This window comes from Mugil cephalus, chromosome 17 (assembly GCF_022458985.1).
Source record: "Mugil cephalus isolate CIBA_MC_2020 chromosome 17, CIBA_Mcephalus_1.1, whole genome shotgun sequence".
Taxonomy (NCBI): domain Eukaryota; kingdom Metazoa; phylum Chordata; class Actinopteri; order Mugiliformes; family Mugilidae; genus Mugil; species Mugil cephalus.
The window spans coordinates 10,745,123-10,763,092 of NC_061786.1; the positions used below are offsets into that span (position 1 = coordinate 10,745,123).

General features: G+C 47.5%; 1 protein-coding gene across 2 annotated transcripts in view; it reads left to right on the forward strand.

The window, feature by feature from the left end:
- The window catches only part of kif26ab (kinesin family member 26Ab), a 63,535-nt gene that overhangs the window by 8,230 nt on the left and 37,335 nt on the right, over positions 1-17,970 (forward strand). The window lies entirely within an intron of this gene.

The following is a 17,970-nucleotide window of genomic DNA, read 5'->3' on the forward strand; positions in this document are numbered from 1 at the left end:
TACGCTCATCGCCTTTCATCAGGAGGGGAGCGTAGGATCCTGTTCGCGAAGGTTGAGGAATTCTCCACCTCGAATAAATGCCATTCCTTAAGTCTCCGCTCCTGGCTGCTCAGAGGAGCAGATCCACCACCGGCAAGATGAAACAGGAGCTGATTGAGGCTCCTCCGCAGATGCCCACTAACACACACAATCCACCTACACAGGCACGTGCGCGCACATTTAGTCGAATGTGTCCTCTGCAGGCCATCTGGCTATTTCTGCTGCGCCTGCATGCCACTGTAATGTCTACAGAGAGCCGTCCAGATGTTCCCAAAGTTACCTGTCAAGGTGAGCGAAGCTATTTAGAGCTGCTTAGACCTGGGAATTTTCTCTGACGCCTCCAGTTATTGTACGGGCCGCAGTCAAATATGCAAAGTTGGCCCGCTATCAGCAATAGAAGCATTTCAGCAAAGGCACTCAGTCAAAGTATGCGGCTTAGGAGACATGCTGTATGACTAACTTATAATGAGCCGATGAGAAAGAACAAAAAAAAAAAAAAAAAAAAGACCACAAAGTTCCACGCTTGGCAGAGCGTCTGAGTTTTTTTCTTAACTCTCTGTAAATGTTGGCTCAAGATGGTACCGTAATATGATTGAGAAGAATTTAAATGTGCAAGATAACTTTATTTTCTTTTCATGAACAAAAATAAATCGTACTTTCCTTGGCATGTGGGGAAATGTTAAGTTTTTTTTGCCAAGAGTTTGAGGAGAAGACTGATGTCACTCTCATGTCTGACGGGTTTAAGCTACAAGGCATCTTTAATGCTTGTACCTATCAGGTGTCTACCAACATTACTCATCACTAAAGCTCACAAATTAACCTGTGTCAGATTAGTTTCATCTGTAAAAAAAAAGAAAAAAAAAGGCAAAAATAAATAAAACAAGTAAGTTGTGGTTGCACACTGAACTTGATTGTTTCAGCCCTTTAAAGTCTGAACGTATCGCTGGTGATACGTTAAAGCTTGCAGTTTTTGAATTACCATAACTCACAGTGGTTTGCGCTATTGACAATATTCAAAGTGTGGCTAAACACTGGGAAGCTGTCTCTTTTGTCTGGATGTTGACCTTCGTGACATCTCAACAGACCAACAAATTCCTCCAAACAACTCTCTCTTCCTGGGGCTCCCCAGCCTTGCGTCGCTCCCCAACCTGCAGCCGACAGCAGCGGTGCCTCATCATTACCGTAATGGCAGCTTTTTCCCCCCAGAAAGTGCAACTTCCCAGTCTTCAGCCACACTTTGAATTTTGCCCATTGGTGAGTTACGGTAATTCAAGCAGCTGGACGTTCAGGTCTTAAGGCGTTAACATTTAGCAGCAGAATAGCTGTTTTCCTTTGCTTCTGTGATTATGCTAAGCTAAGCTTCTGCATATTTGGCTCTGTTTACAGTTTTTCTTGCTTGAAATGTAAAGACTAGTCTGTCATCTTGCATTAGCGCATTAATATTTAGTCTGTTAATATCTGTTTGGATTTGACCTGCTTTTTCTCAACTTACTTCTTTATTCAGATATGACTCAGCCTGTATCTTATTTGTCTTATTAACGTTCACTTTATAGCACTTCATGTGAGCTGGGATTCTGACAGCACCTACAGCCTTTCGAGATTTCTTTCTCTGAGCTTTCCTGAGAAATGATCGCCATACACAATCACGCTTGTCTGTGTGGGTTTGCTGGTGTTTGCTGAAGGATCATGTGTTACAATGAGCCAGACCTAAATGAAACAATGGGTCTGCAGTGTAGGCTGACAGGGCGATGCGTTACAGCACTGCACAGGTCTGCAGAGCATGAGAACGGAACAACAAGAGCAGAAATGTCAGCGAACAAAGAACATAAACGCGACAAGAAGCGTAACCAGTGAGGATTAATCAGTTTGACTTGTTAATTTAGGGCGAGGGCCGTGTGTCGTGTGTGTGTGTTTCTGATTTTGTGTGTTTGTTTCAGGCGCACTCGGGGTGGGGTGGGGGGTTCCCAGCCCAGCTCCATATGTCATGCTGAAGTGAGACGTGCACAATCCGGGCAGACTAGAGTCCATTATTGAGTCTGATTCAGAGTATTGGAAAAACATAGTGGTTGAGATAAATTTTCAACATGGTACACAGACAGACACCGAGGAGCACTGAGTTGGAGGTAATCTCCTGCTGGCTCCATAAAACGCGCTCAATTGACAGCAGGCCTTGTGGTAGCAGACAAATCGCCTGGCTTATGGCGATGTGCTGAAAGAGAATGCCAGCGCTGTGTATCCTTGCCAAGATGGATATGCAGACTGCAAACTCTGGGCTGTTTGGGCGTGGCTCCCTTGCTCACGGCAAATAGTGGATCAGCGGGGAGCACGGTGCCTGTGCTGGACTTGACATCGCCTTGTTTGTTTTCTTCTTTGGCAGATGTCAGCGGAGCGTCTACTTCTCACCTGCCAGTTCGGGAGGTTTCCAGTGTTTGGCCTCTTTGGCAATATTTGCCCTCAGAGAGCGAGCTGCTAACGCCTAGATGTTAGCAGGCTTGCAGTAGTGCGAAACTTGATGATAATTCGGTATGGATTAATCGGTGTGTGCAAACCCTTTCTCGTAATACCGCTCATGGGATCCACTGTTAATTGGTTTGAATAAAACAGATTTACCTAATGTATCAGTTGCTCTGAATATAATTTGTGACGTTCAAAGTCATCTTCAAATGTGAGGATGTTTAGTCTCCAGTGCTGCTCTCTCTTGACAGCAGTCCTGAGTAAAAAAATCCCGCTAATTATGTTTTTGTTTATCACTACTGAATGCAGTTTAATGTTTCATTCTTTTCATTCCCGGAGGAGCCTTTCGGTGACCAGCGGTAGTAAACTGGCAGCTGCTAGCGTAAGTGCACCGGCGTGCTTTCACGTCATAATTCTCCACACGCGCCCGGGTGACACGTACGCATGCGTCTCGCTTTGGTCCTATTTGTGTTTGTGTAACGGCAGATGGATTGTGATGGGTTGCGCTGTGATTGGCCGGCCGGTTTGCGTTAACTCATCTTCTCTGCTGTTTCCGGGCCGCTTCTTTATTGTCGGGAGCTCGCTCGGATACGTATATATAGTGGCCCGTAAATCGCGGCGCGGTGCGAGGACGCCAGTCAAAGTTCACGCCGCTCATGTTCATTTCATGCTTGAGTGTCCGGCTCCGCGGGCGAGGATGAGTGTGTGTGTGTGTGTGTGTTGACGACGCGTGGATGTAAGTACCGGAGGAAAAAGAAGGAGACGAAGCACATTCAGAGTCCCTCCATCTTTTCCACTTTGCTGCAGAAGTCATCCGTCTTTCTGACCTTAACCGCTACCAATTTATGATTGCATTATTACAGTGGGTGTTTTATCCTTATTTCAGCACACTGGCCTGGTGGTGGTCTGGTTAATGGAGAGGGTGATGGAGAAGGTGACCAGCTAGTGCTATTATTCTGCTACATGCTGGGCACAGCTTTAAGCTGAATGTGATGAGAGTGCGAGATTTCTCTTACTTTGACCCAACTATATATAATGGTACACACTATTAAACTAGAATATTAACTATCTTGCATCTTCATACCATCACATTAATATCTATAACTTTCCATTTGCCTCCCTTCTGTATGCAGAAGAAGCTGAAGGACGGGGGTGGAATGTGTGTTTCAGTGCTGCTTTTCTTTCATCAAAGTCAGCGACTCGACTTGGCAATTTGTCTGCTGACATTTTAAAGGAAATGGCTCAGCCCTGCCTTCTGCAAAATGGCAGCGAACTTGCTTTTATTCTGGTGGAAATCCGCGCCGCAGAATTTCTCAACAGGCGGAACGCAGAAAAGGTCAACCGGAGCCGTATTGATTTTCATAATGGATTTTTTTTTCCCCCCCAGAAAAAGTCAATCAAGATACAGTAGCTGTTTTGTTTGTGTGTGATTGGCAACTGGAGCCTTAAGGCCGGTCCACTTTTTTTTTTTTTTTTTACTTTTAGGAAAATGACCGAGGTTCGTCCAAAGCGACAAAAGAAAAGAAGAAAAACTGATTTCTGTCGTTTTTGTTTCACTTCTTGAATCAACAGTATCCTAAGACGCCGGCGTAAAGTGCTTTCTGGCAAACTCTCAACAGCTCGTACTTGAAAGCTGTATTTTTTACTCCGTCGTCTCCCTCCCCATTATTCTTCTAGATAAGCAACACAAGAATGAGAAAATGAAACCACTTAAGACTTCTAAACCTCCCTCAGTGTCGATAAAGGTGTTACACTTTGTCTTGAACTGGCAGCAGAGCAAGAAAATCCAGATCCTCATAGCTGGCAAACCGCACTCTTGTACAGCGAATGGAAAAAAAAAAAACCCCAACAACAAATGAGCGTAATTAGATTTATATGCAGACCAACAAAGATTTAATGTCTTGAGAAATGGTGTCATCTCGAGCTTGTCATTACTCCCAGCAGATGCTTGTGGAGGAAGCCTTCCCCTGCCCCACTCCCATGAACCGACTCCCATTAATAGATCCGTCCTTTATGCTTCCCCTCTTGTTACTGCCGCGCTATTTTATGATGTCACTCTCTTTGCTGAAGAGCTCTGGGCTGTTTTATCTCCTTCGTGTGTGTCGGGCACTTAAACTTAAACCTCTGTGTTTATGAGTCCCAAAATGCCTCTCCATCCTCCGCGTTCGCTGCTCAGTATCAGTTCCGAGCGGCCAATAAAAGCCGAGCTGAGCTGAGCTGTTCTGGGAACCCGCTGTTGGGCCTCGCGGCGCGGACCCCCCGGCTAAGTGCCCGACTCCCATGTTGAGTGTGAGAACGAGACTGGGAAAGAACATTTTCGGGACGAGTGGGTGTGCATGCGCATGTGTTCGGGCTACTCCACGGCGTTGCCTCTTTGACGCATTTTTACTTAAACGTGACAGCGGCCTCACCCTCCGACTGTTACTTTGTGGCCTAATTGAACGCGCTTAGTCACCGCTCCGCTTTCATTCGGAGCGGCTTTCATTTTGCGCTTTGTTTGTACCTGCTGGTATATCATTATTGTCATTAATGTCATCTGCTCTCAGGCAGGTTTGGAAACGTTCCACCCCCGGTGTGTCCCTCAGACGCATTTAAATCAGCACTGTAAATCGGAGCGGTTGTTTACCGCTCTAAATTTGTGCATCAAACAAAAACATCGCTGGAATGCCTTTGAACAAGTCTGTGCAGCGTGGAAGCGCCGGCCCCGCTCAGATACCCGGTGAGAAAGGAGGGAAGCTCTTGTGGAGCAACACCTGCGCTTGCGGCCTTGGTGAATTCCTCCAAGGCCTCACTGCTCCGACTGGGACTGGATGCTGCGATTGTGTCCGGTGCTCTGATCTTTTATGTGGTCAAGTGCAAGTGGGCAGTTTTGTTCATACAGCGTTTTACAGCCCGTGGAAGCTTCAGTTTAGCCGTGCAAGTGATGTTTTATGCTTCCGGGGGAGGGTTTAGTCGTGCAAAGACCTTCTGGCTTGAGATCATGAGGTGATGTTCAGAAATAATCCACGTCATCAGCATCTCTCGCCTCCATTTTTCTTTCCTATCGTGTGCCTCTTGTGACCTCTCAGTGCCGCACCACAAGCAAGTAAAAGCATTTCAGCACATAGCATTTTTGTTCGTCTTTATTGAGAGCCAACCTCCTCCAGGATGTGATCACCTCTGCCACACGGTCATTACCACATCCCCATCTAGCAAGACGTCACCCACCACGAACACCTCCTCCTCCTCGTCCCCTTTCTATCCACCCACTAACCACCCCCCCCGGCCTCCTCCTCGTCCCACGCTGGCCGTATATGTCTTCATCTCTTTTGTGGGAGAGAACCAGTTTTGGCCGCTGCGTCCAATGGCGGGGTGAAACCGGGGCACCCTTGAACTCCCGCGGAAGCGGTCACCGGAGACCGCGTCTGAACAAGAGTTGACCTGTCAGGCTGTACCTGATGTGTGTGTGTGCGTTTCTACCTCACACTAAACAGGTATGCGTGCACACAACCTGAGAGGCAGAGCCAGTTTCTGCCAGAGCTGGTTCCCACACTGGATTGCAGTTCAGAAAGTGATTCCTGTTTGAGCTGTTAAGTTATAGAGCATGCTGTAAAAGCCCTACAGTAGCCATTGAAAGTGATGGTGCCGCTACGGGGATGAAGAGCTCGAGGCTCCTGCCGCAGCTCAACAATGCTTAATTAGCTCATAAACAAAGGCTGGTGGGGGGATCAGAAAGGGCAATCAAAGTGTCCCGTTCCTTTGAGCTCCTCTCACCGTCAACAAAGCCCTCTCTAATGGCCCCGTCACTCCGCTTGTTGTGTCTCACCGCGGTGTGCTTCCTGACAACATAAAAGGCACACATTCCAAAAAGGACCTCGGACAAGAGACGGCTACCCGTCCACACCTCCCTCTGCTTTCAAGCTATCCTCCCGACACCAGTGCCACTCCCCACCTCACCCTTCCTTCTCCCCTGCTAGATATTGACTTTGCTCCTCTGCTCCACCACCTCAGTGTATGTTTGGTTCCCCGTGGCGACCGCCGGCAGCTTTCATCTTTTTTACTCTTTCAGTGTCGTGTCCGTGACTTTGGTGGTCCGTTTTATGGCGTTCCTTTGTGCGGCGCTGTGCTGGCACGCTGCTGGGAGCCTGCGAGGAAGTGCTCGACACGCACAAAGGCCGTGCCAGGCTCCGGAAAGGTTATTCGAGCTTATCGAGCTTAGGTGTGTACGTGATGTGCGTGCCTGTGCGTCAGTGGCCTGGTGTCCATGTTTGCACTAGACGGCGAGTGTGTTTTTTTTTTTTTTTTTTTTTTGGACGCGAGGCCCTCTAAAGAAAACAGACATCCACCGCCGCACGAGGACAGCGCGGCAGCAGGTCGGAGGCAGCCTCTGCTTGTTTGCGCGACTATGTTATCATCTCCTGTTTCCTGTCAAAACAGGAAACGTCAGGGGCGAAAATGGAGGCTAGGAAAGTGCCGCCTTGATGTGTGTTGGCTGGAGGTCCAAGTTCTGCCTGAGGGTGACCCTCCCAGCCAGGAAAAACAGACCCGTTCCGGGCGTAACCCGCAGCGGGATACTCCGTGGTGTTATTTTTATCACTTTCACAAAGCACAGCGAGGGATGCTTTTCCCAGCTGTTGACACAGCTCTGGGTCATTTTTGTCTCCAAAACAGAACATCACAGGAGAGAGGGAGACATGTCCCTGTGCCTGGCAGCCTCACATAATTGTAGTCTCTGTTTAGGAAGGGAAATCCTTTTTGACATTTTGCTAATCATAAAAGCGAGACACTCCTTTTCTTTAGATGATCCCTAGACCTTAATCACAATGCCTTTTCCGTCAGGCTGACGTTGTCAAGCGATTCAATCCATCCATCACGCGTATTTGTTAATTCTTTGCAACAGGATGGCACACACACACACACACACACACACACACACACACACACACACACACACACACACACACACTCACTCACTGCGTGCGCGCACACACACACACAGTGGACCCGGGACATGCTCTTTTAACGGCGTGCGTCTGTGCACACATTCCAGCCTGCAGAGCTGCTATCACCGTGGTTTAGGCGGTGGGTTATTGCTGATGGTGTGGCAGGTAAAAGCTCCAGCGTCTGCTGAGAAGGCAAGGACGGGTGCAAACAGCTGATTGGGGAGTCAGCTAATTATTGACTGGTGAAAATGATAACCACCTCCTGCTCTGCTGTGCGGCAGGAGTCACTTTTAAAAAACAAAACAAAAAAACAAACAAAAAAAAAAAACTAGAACTTGTGGAATTCCAAGAGTTTCGAGGCACAGCTAAGTTTAGCTCTTTATGGAGTCTTGGGCGCCTCGTGCACAAGAATGCTGTTTGGTACGCTGACCAGATTGCACCAAGCCAGCATTTTTCTTTTCCCTGCAATTTGTGTGTACACTGTGGCCTGAATGTCCACAACTGTTGTCACACAAGACGCAAAAGACCACTGGCAGCATGACCTTACTGAGACTGACATTTATTTATTTTTTTCTGTTGTTTGCGCGATTTGATGAGCAACTGAACACGGGACAGGGCAGGTAAACATCAGAAACGGGTTCTTTAGCAGGTAGCACCTGGATCGGCACGATTGGTCTGCCCCTTCCTCCGTGACCCAGATTAAGATTTGGCGCGTGCTCGCTGACTGAGGTCGATGTCATCAGCAGGGGGGTCGGAGTTCATTTGTCTTTCCTGACAGAGTTTCAGGTGGTGTTCCAGTGCTTTGGCAGGAGGCCACGCCAGCGTTGACCTCCACGAGTCGCGCAATTAGTTACCCTTTGACCCCCTGGTTCTCCAATCAAACCCGGAGCTCGGGCTGGGCATGCTTCTGCATCCACAGGCCCACTTTACATACGACTCTGAGCTGTGTGTGTGGTTTTAAAAAGGCTCATGTGATTCAGTCTCGGCGTAACAGCTCTGGTCCTTCAACCGTACTTCATGAAATGAACAAAACAAAGAAATCGGGGCCCACTTAATGATGCGTCTTTCCTTTCCCCTTCCATTCATAAATCTGTAAAGACTTTGTATCCGTCTGTTACACACCGGACAACTCTTCCTTAAGTGACTGTTATGTTTCACTCCTTGAGTAACAGCTCTTAACTCTTGTGTTCCTTGCGCTCTTAAATGCTGTTGTAGTGCATCACTCAGAGCTTATAGAGACAGACGGGCTCAGATAAATGCCACTGTACCCTTGAGCCAAAAGCATAAATCTCATCGCAACCTGTCTCTCACACTGTCCGACATCTTCCGTCCTCGCCTCAGATCTGAACATGCAATTCAGCTGTGACCCCGCAGAACTCACTCAGTATTTCTCTCAGGATTGCGCATTCCTCCATCGAGCCCTCGGCTCTTGGCGGAGATTTGCAGCGTTGCAAGGTTGTTTGTGGGCGGAAAGTCCGGACAGAATGCGAACAATTCAAGACAAGAACTCAGTGTCTGAACGCGCTTCCTGCGACCTGTTAATTTCACGATGTGAAGTCACAGCAGCGGTGTCCACGTCCGCTCCTGCCAGCGTCCCTGACAGGAGAACAGAGACAGTTGTGTAAGTTGTGATTGGCTCTGCAGAGAAACCGCTTCCCCCTCCATCTGCTGCAATGTGTCTGAGCGTACTTCCATACTGTATGTCGTCAGTTGGTCAAATATTATAACAGGGTCGTGTAACTTTGTATTTCCAAGTAGAGTTAAATAATGAATGAGGTATAAGTGTGAAAAGTCATATAAATAAATAAATCAGTGATAAACTGCCTTTCAGCCCAACCAGCTCCCCCCAGCTCATTTGAATGCTAAGTGAAAGTGCTGGAGTAGCTTTGTGTTGTAAGCCACGGGGCCGTTCGCAGGATGCTATTGTTACTAAAAGACAAAGTGGCAGAAATGTGCATGCGAAAAAATTTTTTGATAAGCCAAGCATTTTCCAGGATGGCGAATGAAAATCCTTCAGACTCAGTAAGTGGATTAGCGGGCGCTTTTCTCCACCGAGATAGTTCAGCCTACTTCCTTATCTGACTCAGGTTCAGCTGAATGTGTCTAGACATCTCAATTAGCAAGAAAGAACAAAACAAAAACAGATAGCGGCTAGCACGCTTATCTCAGTGTGTTTTTCTATCTCACCAGCCTTCAATGCCAAGTTCTCCTAAACAGACAACATATTTTTTTTTTCCATTAATACAGCCCTTCCTGGCTGAAAGCCCTGGGCTGATGTTTAAATTTCTATTATTAGTGATAATTGTGTTCTCTGAGAAGTCATTGGCATGGTAATGACATCTTTCATGAAAAATTAGTATTCCCTCTCCCTCTTCCTCTCCCCCTCTACCTACACTATAGACCGCTGCACCAGACTGATTCCGCCTCTCGCAACTCTGCCGCTTCATTGTTCTGGCAACACGCAGCAGCTTTGTGCGACACAAAGCGTGTCACTTTCTGAGATAACGCGCTGCAGACGGGGACGAGGATGCTCAGCGCAGCTCACCTTGGCTCAGGATTTGTGCTTTTGCACAGTAGCGCTTTTAAGAAGGCCACGCACGGGCGCAACCGTTAGCACATACTGCAGCCCCTGGACTCACGTGATACAAACTCGTTAGCCTGTTGCTCACTGGCAAATGGGCGGAAAAGTGAAAATTGAGATGTTCGCCAAATTAAAAAAAAAAAAAAAAAACTGCTAAGCTCAACAATAACCTCTCAATGTGCCTCATTATGTGCCTGCTCCTCACAGAGTGAATCCACAGAGTCGCTCCACACAGTGAGATGGAGTAGGAGGGAGGCTGAAACTCAGGAAACGCAGCCATAAATAAAAAGAACTTGAATATTTATCCAAATAGCAGCTTGCCAGCATAATTATTCTACCGTCCATTCCAAGGGAAAAGCGAATAGAGTAATTGTTGTAGGATACTCCGCATGCCTCCTTGTCATCACCGTCATACCGCTTTGTTTTCTCACAAGCTGAAGGATGAGCTGTAAAATGAGGTGCATGTGGACGCTGCACGTCCACGCGCACTCCGCAAAAAAGGGCGCCTGGCTTAAAAAGTATTTAAGCGTTGATCTAAAAATGATTAATTCCAGTCGGAGGCTGGAGATATTTTCCACCGCGGGATCCGGAGGATGTTGATGAAGTACTGTATGCAATTACTTCTGTTTGAGCGTGACTAACTCCCTTTGCATTTTTCTTCGATAATTAACAGCCCACATGCGCGCACATGTTCGCCCGCTGCTGTCACACTTTACACTCGGAGTGGCAGAGGGAGCCTCGCGGTGGAGATTAGCTGCCATAAGCTTTTAGCAGCAGTTTGTTTTCTCTCTAAATAAACTGCAGGGATACGGGGAGTGTTGAGTTTCCCAGTCGAAAAGTCAGAAAAATGCCCGCCTGCGGAACAAGCCGCACGGGTTGACGGCGGCTCAGACGGAGGAGAAGCAGGTGACTGTCATCACCGCGTATGGACTGAAAGGGGGTTTGAAAAACATGTGAAGTAGTGGCTAAGACTATTGTATCAGGATCATCTGCTCTGCGGTGAGAGTTTTAAAGTGGCCACTCGGACAAAAATAGATCTCTCAACGAGCTTCAGTGGATGGTTGGGAAGGCTGATTACCGTTTCAGTTTCACACTGCGCACTTTTGAGTGCTTGGCAAATGTAGAGCGGAATTAAAAGTGGTTTCACATCCCAAATACTTTTCAGTTTTTAGCATTTAATTTTTTTTTTAAAATATTTTATCTTTTGGACGTGTCGGAAGATTTTTAACCCCTCCACCTAGCCTCCCTCCACCCGCCCCAACTTCTGGGCCCCCCTTCTGTCCTTGCTTTCACCTGCCTTTTACAGCAACACCTGGCTCCTGCCTCCCCAGCTTGCCTGTTGAATTTTTCATTATGTACTCATTTTGGTTCGTTTCCACAGGCGCGCCCGGCTGGGGAAAGAGAGCAGCTACCTTGAGAGCGCCTCCGAGCCAAAAAAAAAACAAAAAAAACAGCCATTTTAATTAGAAGTGCACAATCGGCGGCGCTAGCGCACATAAACACTGTTCCGCGCGTCTCTGGTGAGGGGAGCAGGCTAGCAAGCATGTCTGCGGCTGCCAGCGGAAAATGTTCGGAGGAAAAAGGAGGAAAAAATAGTGTCATCCCCCCGCTTTGTTTTATCTCTCAAATCAATTTCTTATTTAGCAATGATCATTCACAAAGACGTCTATTTGGAACGGTTGGCGAGTCCAAACCTCCCAACGCGCTGACGCTGGCCAAAGCCGATGAAAGCCTGATGTATCTTGAGAGGGAGAGAGATGTTGAGAAGAGGGGAGAGGGGGAATGAAGTCTGTCCAAACAGTCTGAAAGGGGCTTGTTTTCTTTATGTGCGTGAGTGAACAGGAAAAGGTAATTAACTGGCCAAGTGGCGAAAGGCAGGAGTGATGGATGGGTGTGGTGTGAAGAGACAGCCACACAAGGGGTGAAAAACATACACACACGTGCCCATTTTTCATCCGTTTCTCAGTCTTGTGTAAAGATTGGTTTAGTGGTCCTTTTATGTAATTACTTTTATAAAAAATAAAAAATAAATAAACCAAAAACACATACCTTCCGCCTACGGTTAAGAGGAGCCACGCTGACAAATGGACCGGCCGCGTGACATATCATTACGTGAGGTCATTAATGGTTGCAGGGTGGTTTGGAAAAGACTTGTGAGTGATTACATCTGACTCTATCTATGTTTAACCCGAGGGTCAACAGGATCCGCGGCCCTTTTTTATTTTTGATGGACAGTGACATGTGCTGTCACGGATGACAGGAAAGGCTGCAGGGGGTAAAACGAGTTGCGTTGCGATGCACGTAATCCCAAAAACAGAGCGTATGCGTCAAACGCAGACATTATTATCGTCCAGAAAACCAGACTTGCACTGTTGGGGAAAATTAGTCAAGGAGGCAGATGATTTCCACCGGCGGATGTGTCACCGTGATAACGCGGACAGGTGGAGCTATCATGTGTTGGAAGTGTCACTGAGGGGTGATGCCTATTTGCATTTTCTGTCAGCAGTAGTTTGTTGGGAGGGCAGGACTAAAATCGCACAGGGCAGACAGACCGACGTCAGCCTCTGAAGGTCCTCTAGAACAGATGCTTGATAACGGGGGGATTTTGCTCTTCGTTTAAGGGAAGACTGATGGAAAACTCCGATGCACTTTTCTAAACAAGGTAATCTGTTTGATCTAAATAAGGGAACTCATTGTAATGTGCTGTTGACATTGTAAGTAAGCAGTTCATCTTCAAGATAGCTGCAGAGTTAGGTAATGCTTTCTTGTCTCTCCCGGAAGAATGAAATGCTGGCAGGGATTTGTCTTTTTTTTTTTGTTGTAAAATCTGAGTTGAAAGCATTGATTTTGAAAATAAATCACATGGAATTCTCAACACATCTTCCGATCTCTTGGCGTATCGCCTTTCTTTAATGGCAAAGTTTTCTTCTCGGTTTGTAGGAGTTATTGAGTTCATAAGACTTGAAAACCCTCGGGGGGCGACAGACGAAAGCGGTCAGCGAGACCGCAGCCTCTGGAAGGCAAGAGCCGGATCGATGCTGCAACCGTATCTCCCGCGAAAGCCCGAGCTCGGATGATGGGATAAGAGGCCGAACGTACCCCCACTTAGGCAAAAGTCAAATTTCGCATCAGAAATCTCGCAGATGCTGCAGATGTAATTCACCATTACTCGTTGGAATCCGATTGTGCTCCACTAAAACCCCCCCAAAGACCGACTTAAAAACGAGTTTTTCACGCAGCCGCAGAGGATGATTGACTTTATTACTGTGTGCTTTTTGTCTGAGGCTTTATAGGCACTGAGTGTGCTCGTGTTGCTGGAGATACCGTTGCCTTGTTTGGCAAGAGCCTTATTACAGGTTTGTTTAATCTTGTCAAGTCAGCAGACGGGGCCCGACATATGCTTGATGTGATTTGCTGAAGCGTCCCATTTTGTGTCCCACCGAAGGCGTTCCCACAGTTAAATAGCATGCTAGTGTGACATCCTGACTCATTGTCTTCTCTGCCTCCGAGCAGGCAGTGGTTAAATTTAATGGTCTGTGTCCCAGATTTGCTGTGGCACTAAAAGCTCTACCTGATATCTAATCAGAGTCACAGGCACTTCCAGTGCTTCGCTCCTCCGGGGGAACCGAGTTGCTGGTTCGGAGGGGCAGGTCAGAGAAGCGGAGGTGGCGGGGATAGTTGAGAAGGAGCAGGGGGCGGAGAGGGATTACACCGCTGGATGTTTTGCTTTTATCCTGGGAACGTAATCTGCCTTAATGCCCTGTGCTCACTCGGGGCAAGGCCAGCAGCTGCGCTCGTTTTTTTTTTTTTTTCTGTCAGACTGAGCCGGGGCTACCTGTGGGAAAGCAGGCCTGCTGGAAGCTCTCGTCGTCACCCCGTGATCTGAACCGGGCTCCTGCGGTTTATTGGGGGCCGGGCTCTTTGAGACTTGAGGAGGCGGCATGTGGGGTGTAGGGTCAACACGGGCTCAGGCCGAGTAAACAGAGATGGCTCCGTCACATCCTTACAGGGAAAACAGAGGAAGGGAAAGTCGGGAGTTGAAAGGGCATTAGATTGGGCAGCTGCTGTGTGGTCTTGGCTTTACAAGAAAATGCAGCCAGGAGGAAGTACTTAAGAACTGTGATCTGTAAACAGGACTGGTGCTGGTGAGAGGACTGATATAAAGCAGCGTGGCGTTGCACTGACTCATTCTGAGGAATGTCTCCATACTGATGGAATAATAAAAAAGAAACCTGAAAGAGGAAGGAAGGAGAAGAAGACAGACTGAGCAATGCGATCTTAAAGTCAACTTTCAGGAGTTAACCTGGCTTGTCCTTCAATTTAATAAATGCTTACAATGAACACACAGCTGACTGAGGAATAATGAATACCTTAATGCAAGTTCAGGGCTGATTCTCTGCACTATGCACCGTGACCGGTAGTAGAAGCAGGAATATAAATCACATATGGCAGATTGCCACAGATTGCTGGCAACTCTGAAATAGTTCAGGTGTGAGCTGACAGGCTGCTGGCTACCAAACTTTTTTTTTTTTTTTTCTCATCATGGATTCACATCAATTCAATTTTACTTCATTTCTCTTTCTGCCACTGTCGCAGAGGGCCGCGGGGAGCTTTTATGTCTGGGAAATATCTGTTGGGCTCAACTGGAATAGAAAATAGGGTTTCCCAGAGTATTTTACTTTCAATGGAGCGTGCCTAAAAGAGTCTCGGCTCGCGAGGGGCCTCATGCATTTCAAATCACTGTGACCTTCCGTTGATTTAAGTCATCTTGCTGTATCTGGCCCCGGCGCTCCACATCAGGGGTACATCAGGCGCTGAATGTAGAAACGGCTAGATGACTGCTTTGCTTTGTCTGGTTAGACACGAGCTGTACTGACAAGGGAGAGTGAATGAAGTGTGATTTGAACCAAAAGCCCATGTGTGACTTTTACCTGGTTCTGCTCCGCTCGTATCCCGAGGAGGCACGGGAGAGAAATCATGCACATCTTTCTCCCTGTCCCCTCTTCCGTAAGTGGTTACAGCTCAGCTTGTTTCCATCAGCCTCCGGGCACAGGCTGTCTGTGATGACACTCTCCATCAGGCCCAGAGAGACACTCAGCTGGGTGGCTCTCTCTCTCGCTCCTCCTGCTGCTGCTGCCGCCCTGGTTTTCATCACAGTTAGTGTGAGGGACAAAGACAAACTTAGGTCTCTAAGGGCCGCGGAGGGTTCATTCCGCAGGGACGTCTTCCTCCTCCCAGTGTACTCGGCGCACCTCCTTTCCATAATAAGGCCACGGTATCTGGCTACATCTGTCCCCAGAGTTTAATAAAGATCAGCGCTGACAGGCAGTAAACCAGCACAGCCACCCACAAGCCTGCAGGCAAAGGCCACAACCCTCGGCCTACACCTCCTCCCACCTCTTTCTCTTTCCCCGTCCTCTTATCCTCTTGGCCCGCGCGGTTTAATCCTCTCCACGGACAGACCTCAGGTTGAAAACCAAACCATCTCCCATCTTGAACAATTGCGGCGGAGCCGGAGCCCTGAAGTAGCTCCACGCCTCAGCGTCGGCACAAATGCTTTGAACTGGGTTTGGATTGGGCTGATGCCGTGCAGTACATACTCCTTTGAAGCAGCGCTACTCTTTACACCCACTTGCACCTGTCAGTGATAGATCAAATGGATAATAAAAGAAACAATATGGCTTCAGGGCTGGGTGCACTCATGCATCATGGGTTTTGTGTTTTCCACTTATGCGCAAGCTCTCAAGCTGTTAGAGCGAATGAGCGCAAACAAACGGGTAAACTGTTTTTCGGCTTGTAAGTGCATGATGACTTCCCACATGTCTTTATTGTTACATTTTTATATCCGAACCTGCATCCTCTGAGTGATGTGTGAGATGCCACCTCTCGCCACTCTCCACCTCTTATGCGCTACATAAATACGGACTCTGCGGCCTTCAGCTTTATCATACCGGCATCACCATCATCATATCCCCCAACATCATCATCATCATCATCATCATCATCATCATCATCATCATCATCATCATCCTCACAAGCCTTGTGGCCCTGACCCTTCGTTCACTCCGCTGGGCGTAAAGCTTACAGACAGCTTTACTGGAAGAAGCCCGCTCTCTAACCTCCAGAATGCTAACTGAATAGCAGATGGGCTCAGCTTTGTGTGTCATTTTATTAGCTCCCCTAAATCAACACCTAACAATGCATGCATGAGAGAGAGTTGAATTGATTTCCTCCATCTACCAGTTGCCCGAGGTGGGTAAGGAGTGGCTCGGGGGGGTAAAGGGTGAAGGGGCGGAGTTGACTGGTTATGACTTCGCCTCAATTTCCTGTCGAGGAAGTGTGTACATGAAACTAGAGTAGACTGTGAAAATAGCAGCCGGCGGTGTTTTTACTGGCTCGCTCTCACATTTCGCTCCAATTTTTCATAGTCTGTTTCATTTTATTTCAGCGGAACTGTCCCGTCTTGTGCATAAATATCCCGCCCTCAGCCGAGATTGTTCATGTGTCAGTATAAAGGGCCATTAGATCTCATTTTTTAAAGCTCTATCACAGCTCTATCGTATTTCTATAAGCTTCTTATAGTTAAATGCGTTCCTCCCTTGGATGTGCTGTAGCATCTGCATTCATTCGATGGCACACTTCACTTGATCAGCCATTAGCCATCTCAGAGGACGGTTTATGGGATTTTCTTACATGCTTAGTTTGTTCCTTAGCGGCGCTTGCATCCTGCCCGTGCCTGCCCATGTGTAAAGTCAGTAGCCAGTATAGTGAAGCATTAACCAGAACCGCTCAGTTAACATTAGTCCACACCAGCCACTACCTCACGCATGAACGTCTTCTAAGTAAAGTGATGATATGGAGATTACGCTCTTCCACCAGGGTGCTTTAAGCATTCGTCCATTTTTTGCAAAAAGGACGAAAAGTGTCCACTTTTTTTTTTTTTTCCTTAAAGCTGCTGGAAGTCTACGTTGTCATCCCATTAATGCTGCGGGTGTTTGCAGAGAAAGGTAATCTAAAAGTCTGCGTATTGAGCTGCCTTCAAAGGCGAGGAGATTTAGAGTCCCTCTGCCTCCGTCTCCAGTCTCCGGGCCAGCCGGGGTTAGCCGTATTAAGTGGCACTGCATTAGAGCGGAGGATCGCTGCGTTCTCCGCTGCTTTACTCCTCCTGATCACCTCCGTGGTTCCGCGGAGCAAAGGTCTCATAAACATTTATGTACAGGCTGTGAGCCCCCTTCTTAGGCCACGACTCCTCTGGGCAGGAGCTCATAGTGCCCCTTTATGCCTCTTAAGAGACCGTCTTGCCGGCGTGTGTGCACGCGAGTGTTTGTGTGAATGTTTGTTTCCCTTAAACAAACAGAAAGCTCATCCCTTACTTGCCATTTCAAAATAGAACCGTGTATCTGCTTATCATATTTTTACACAATGGGGCACTTATCATATGTTAATTGTGTTTGAGCGGTTGAGTCTCCTCAGCTGTTTCGGTTTGTCATTCCTCCCAGGCAGTGATGGACACCCTGGGGAGACCTGCTAGAGATGAAGTGAAAGGACAAAACTCTGCAGGACACCATCTTTAAAAGCATTAATGAGCTGAGATCTGCTCTTTTTTTAAAAAATAATATATATAAAACACAAGTTTTCTTTAGTTTATTTATTTATTCATGTTTGTGAGGAATGTCTCCGTGGGATCTTCTACTAATTCCTACAAGCCTCGTTTCAGAGATTCCTCCTCACACATTGGACACTGTGAAACGAGCACATGCCTAGTGAACCTGATTAGAAGATGTTGCATGCCGGCAAAGCATCTCAGCCTAAACAAACAACCATCCCGGAGAAGAGGAAGTGGTTAAATCAGAGCGAGATTGTCCCAGAGGGCATTAAGGGACCACACTGTTAGCAGACCGCAGACACGCCTGGAAAGTTTGAACAACATACAGGAAATTCATGCAGAAATGCCGATCTGAGAGCCTCATGATG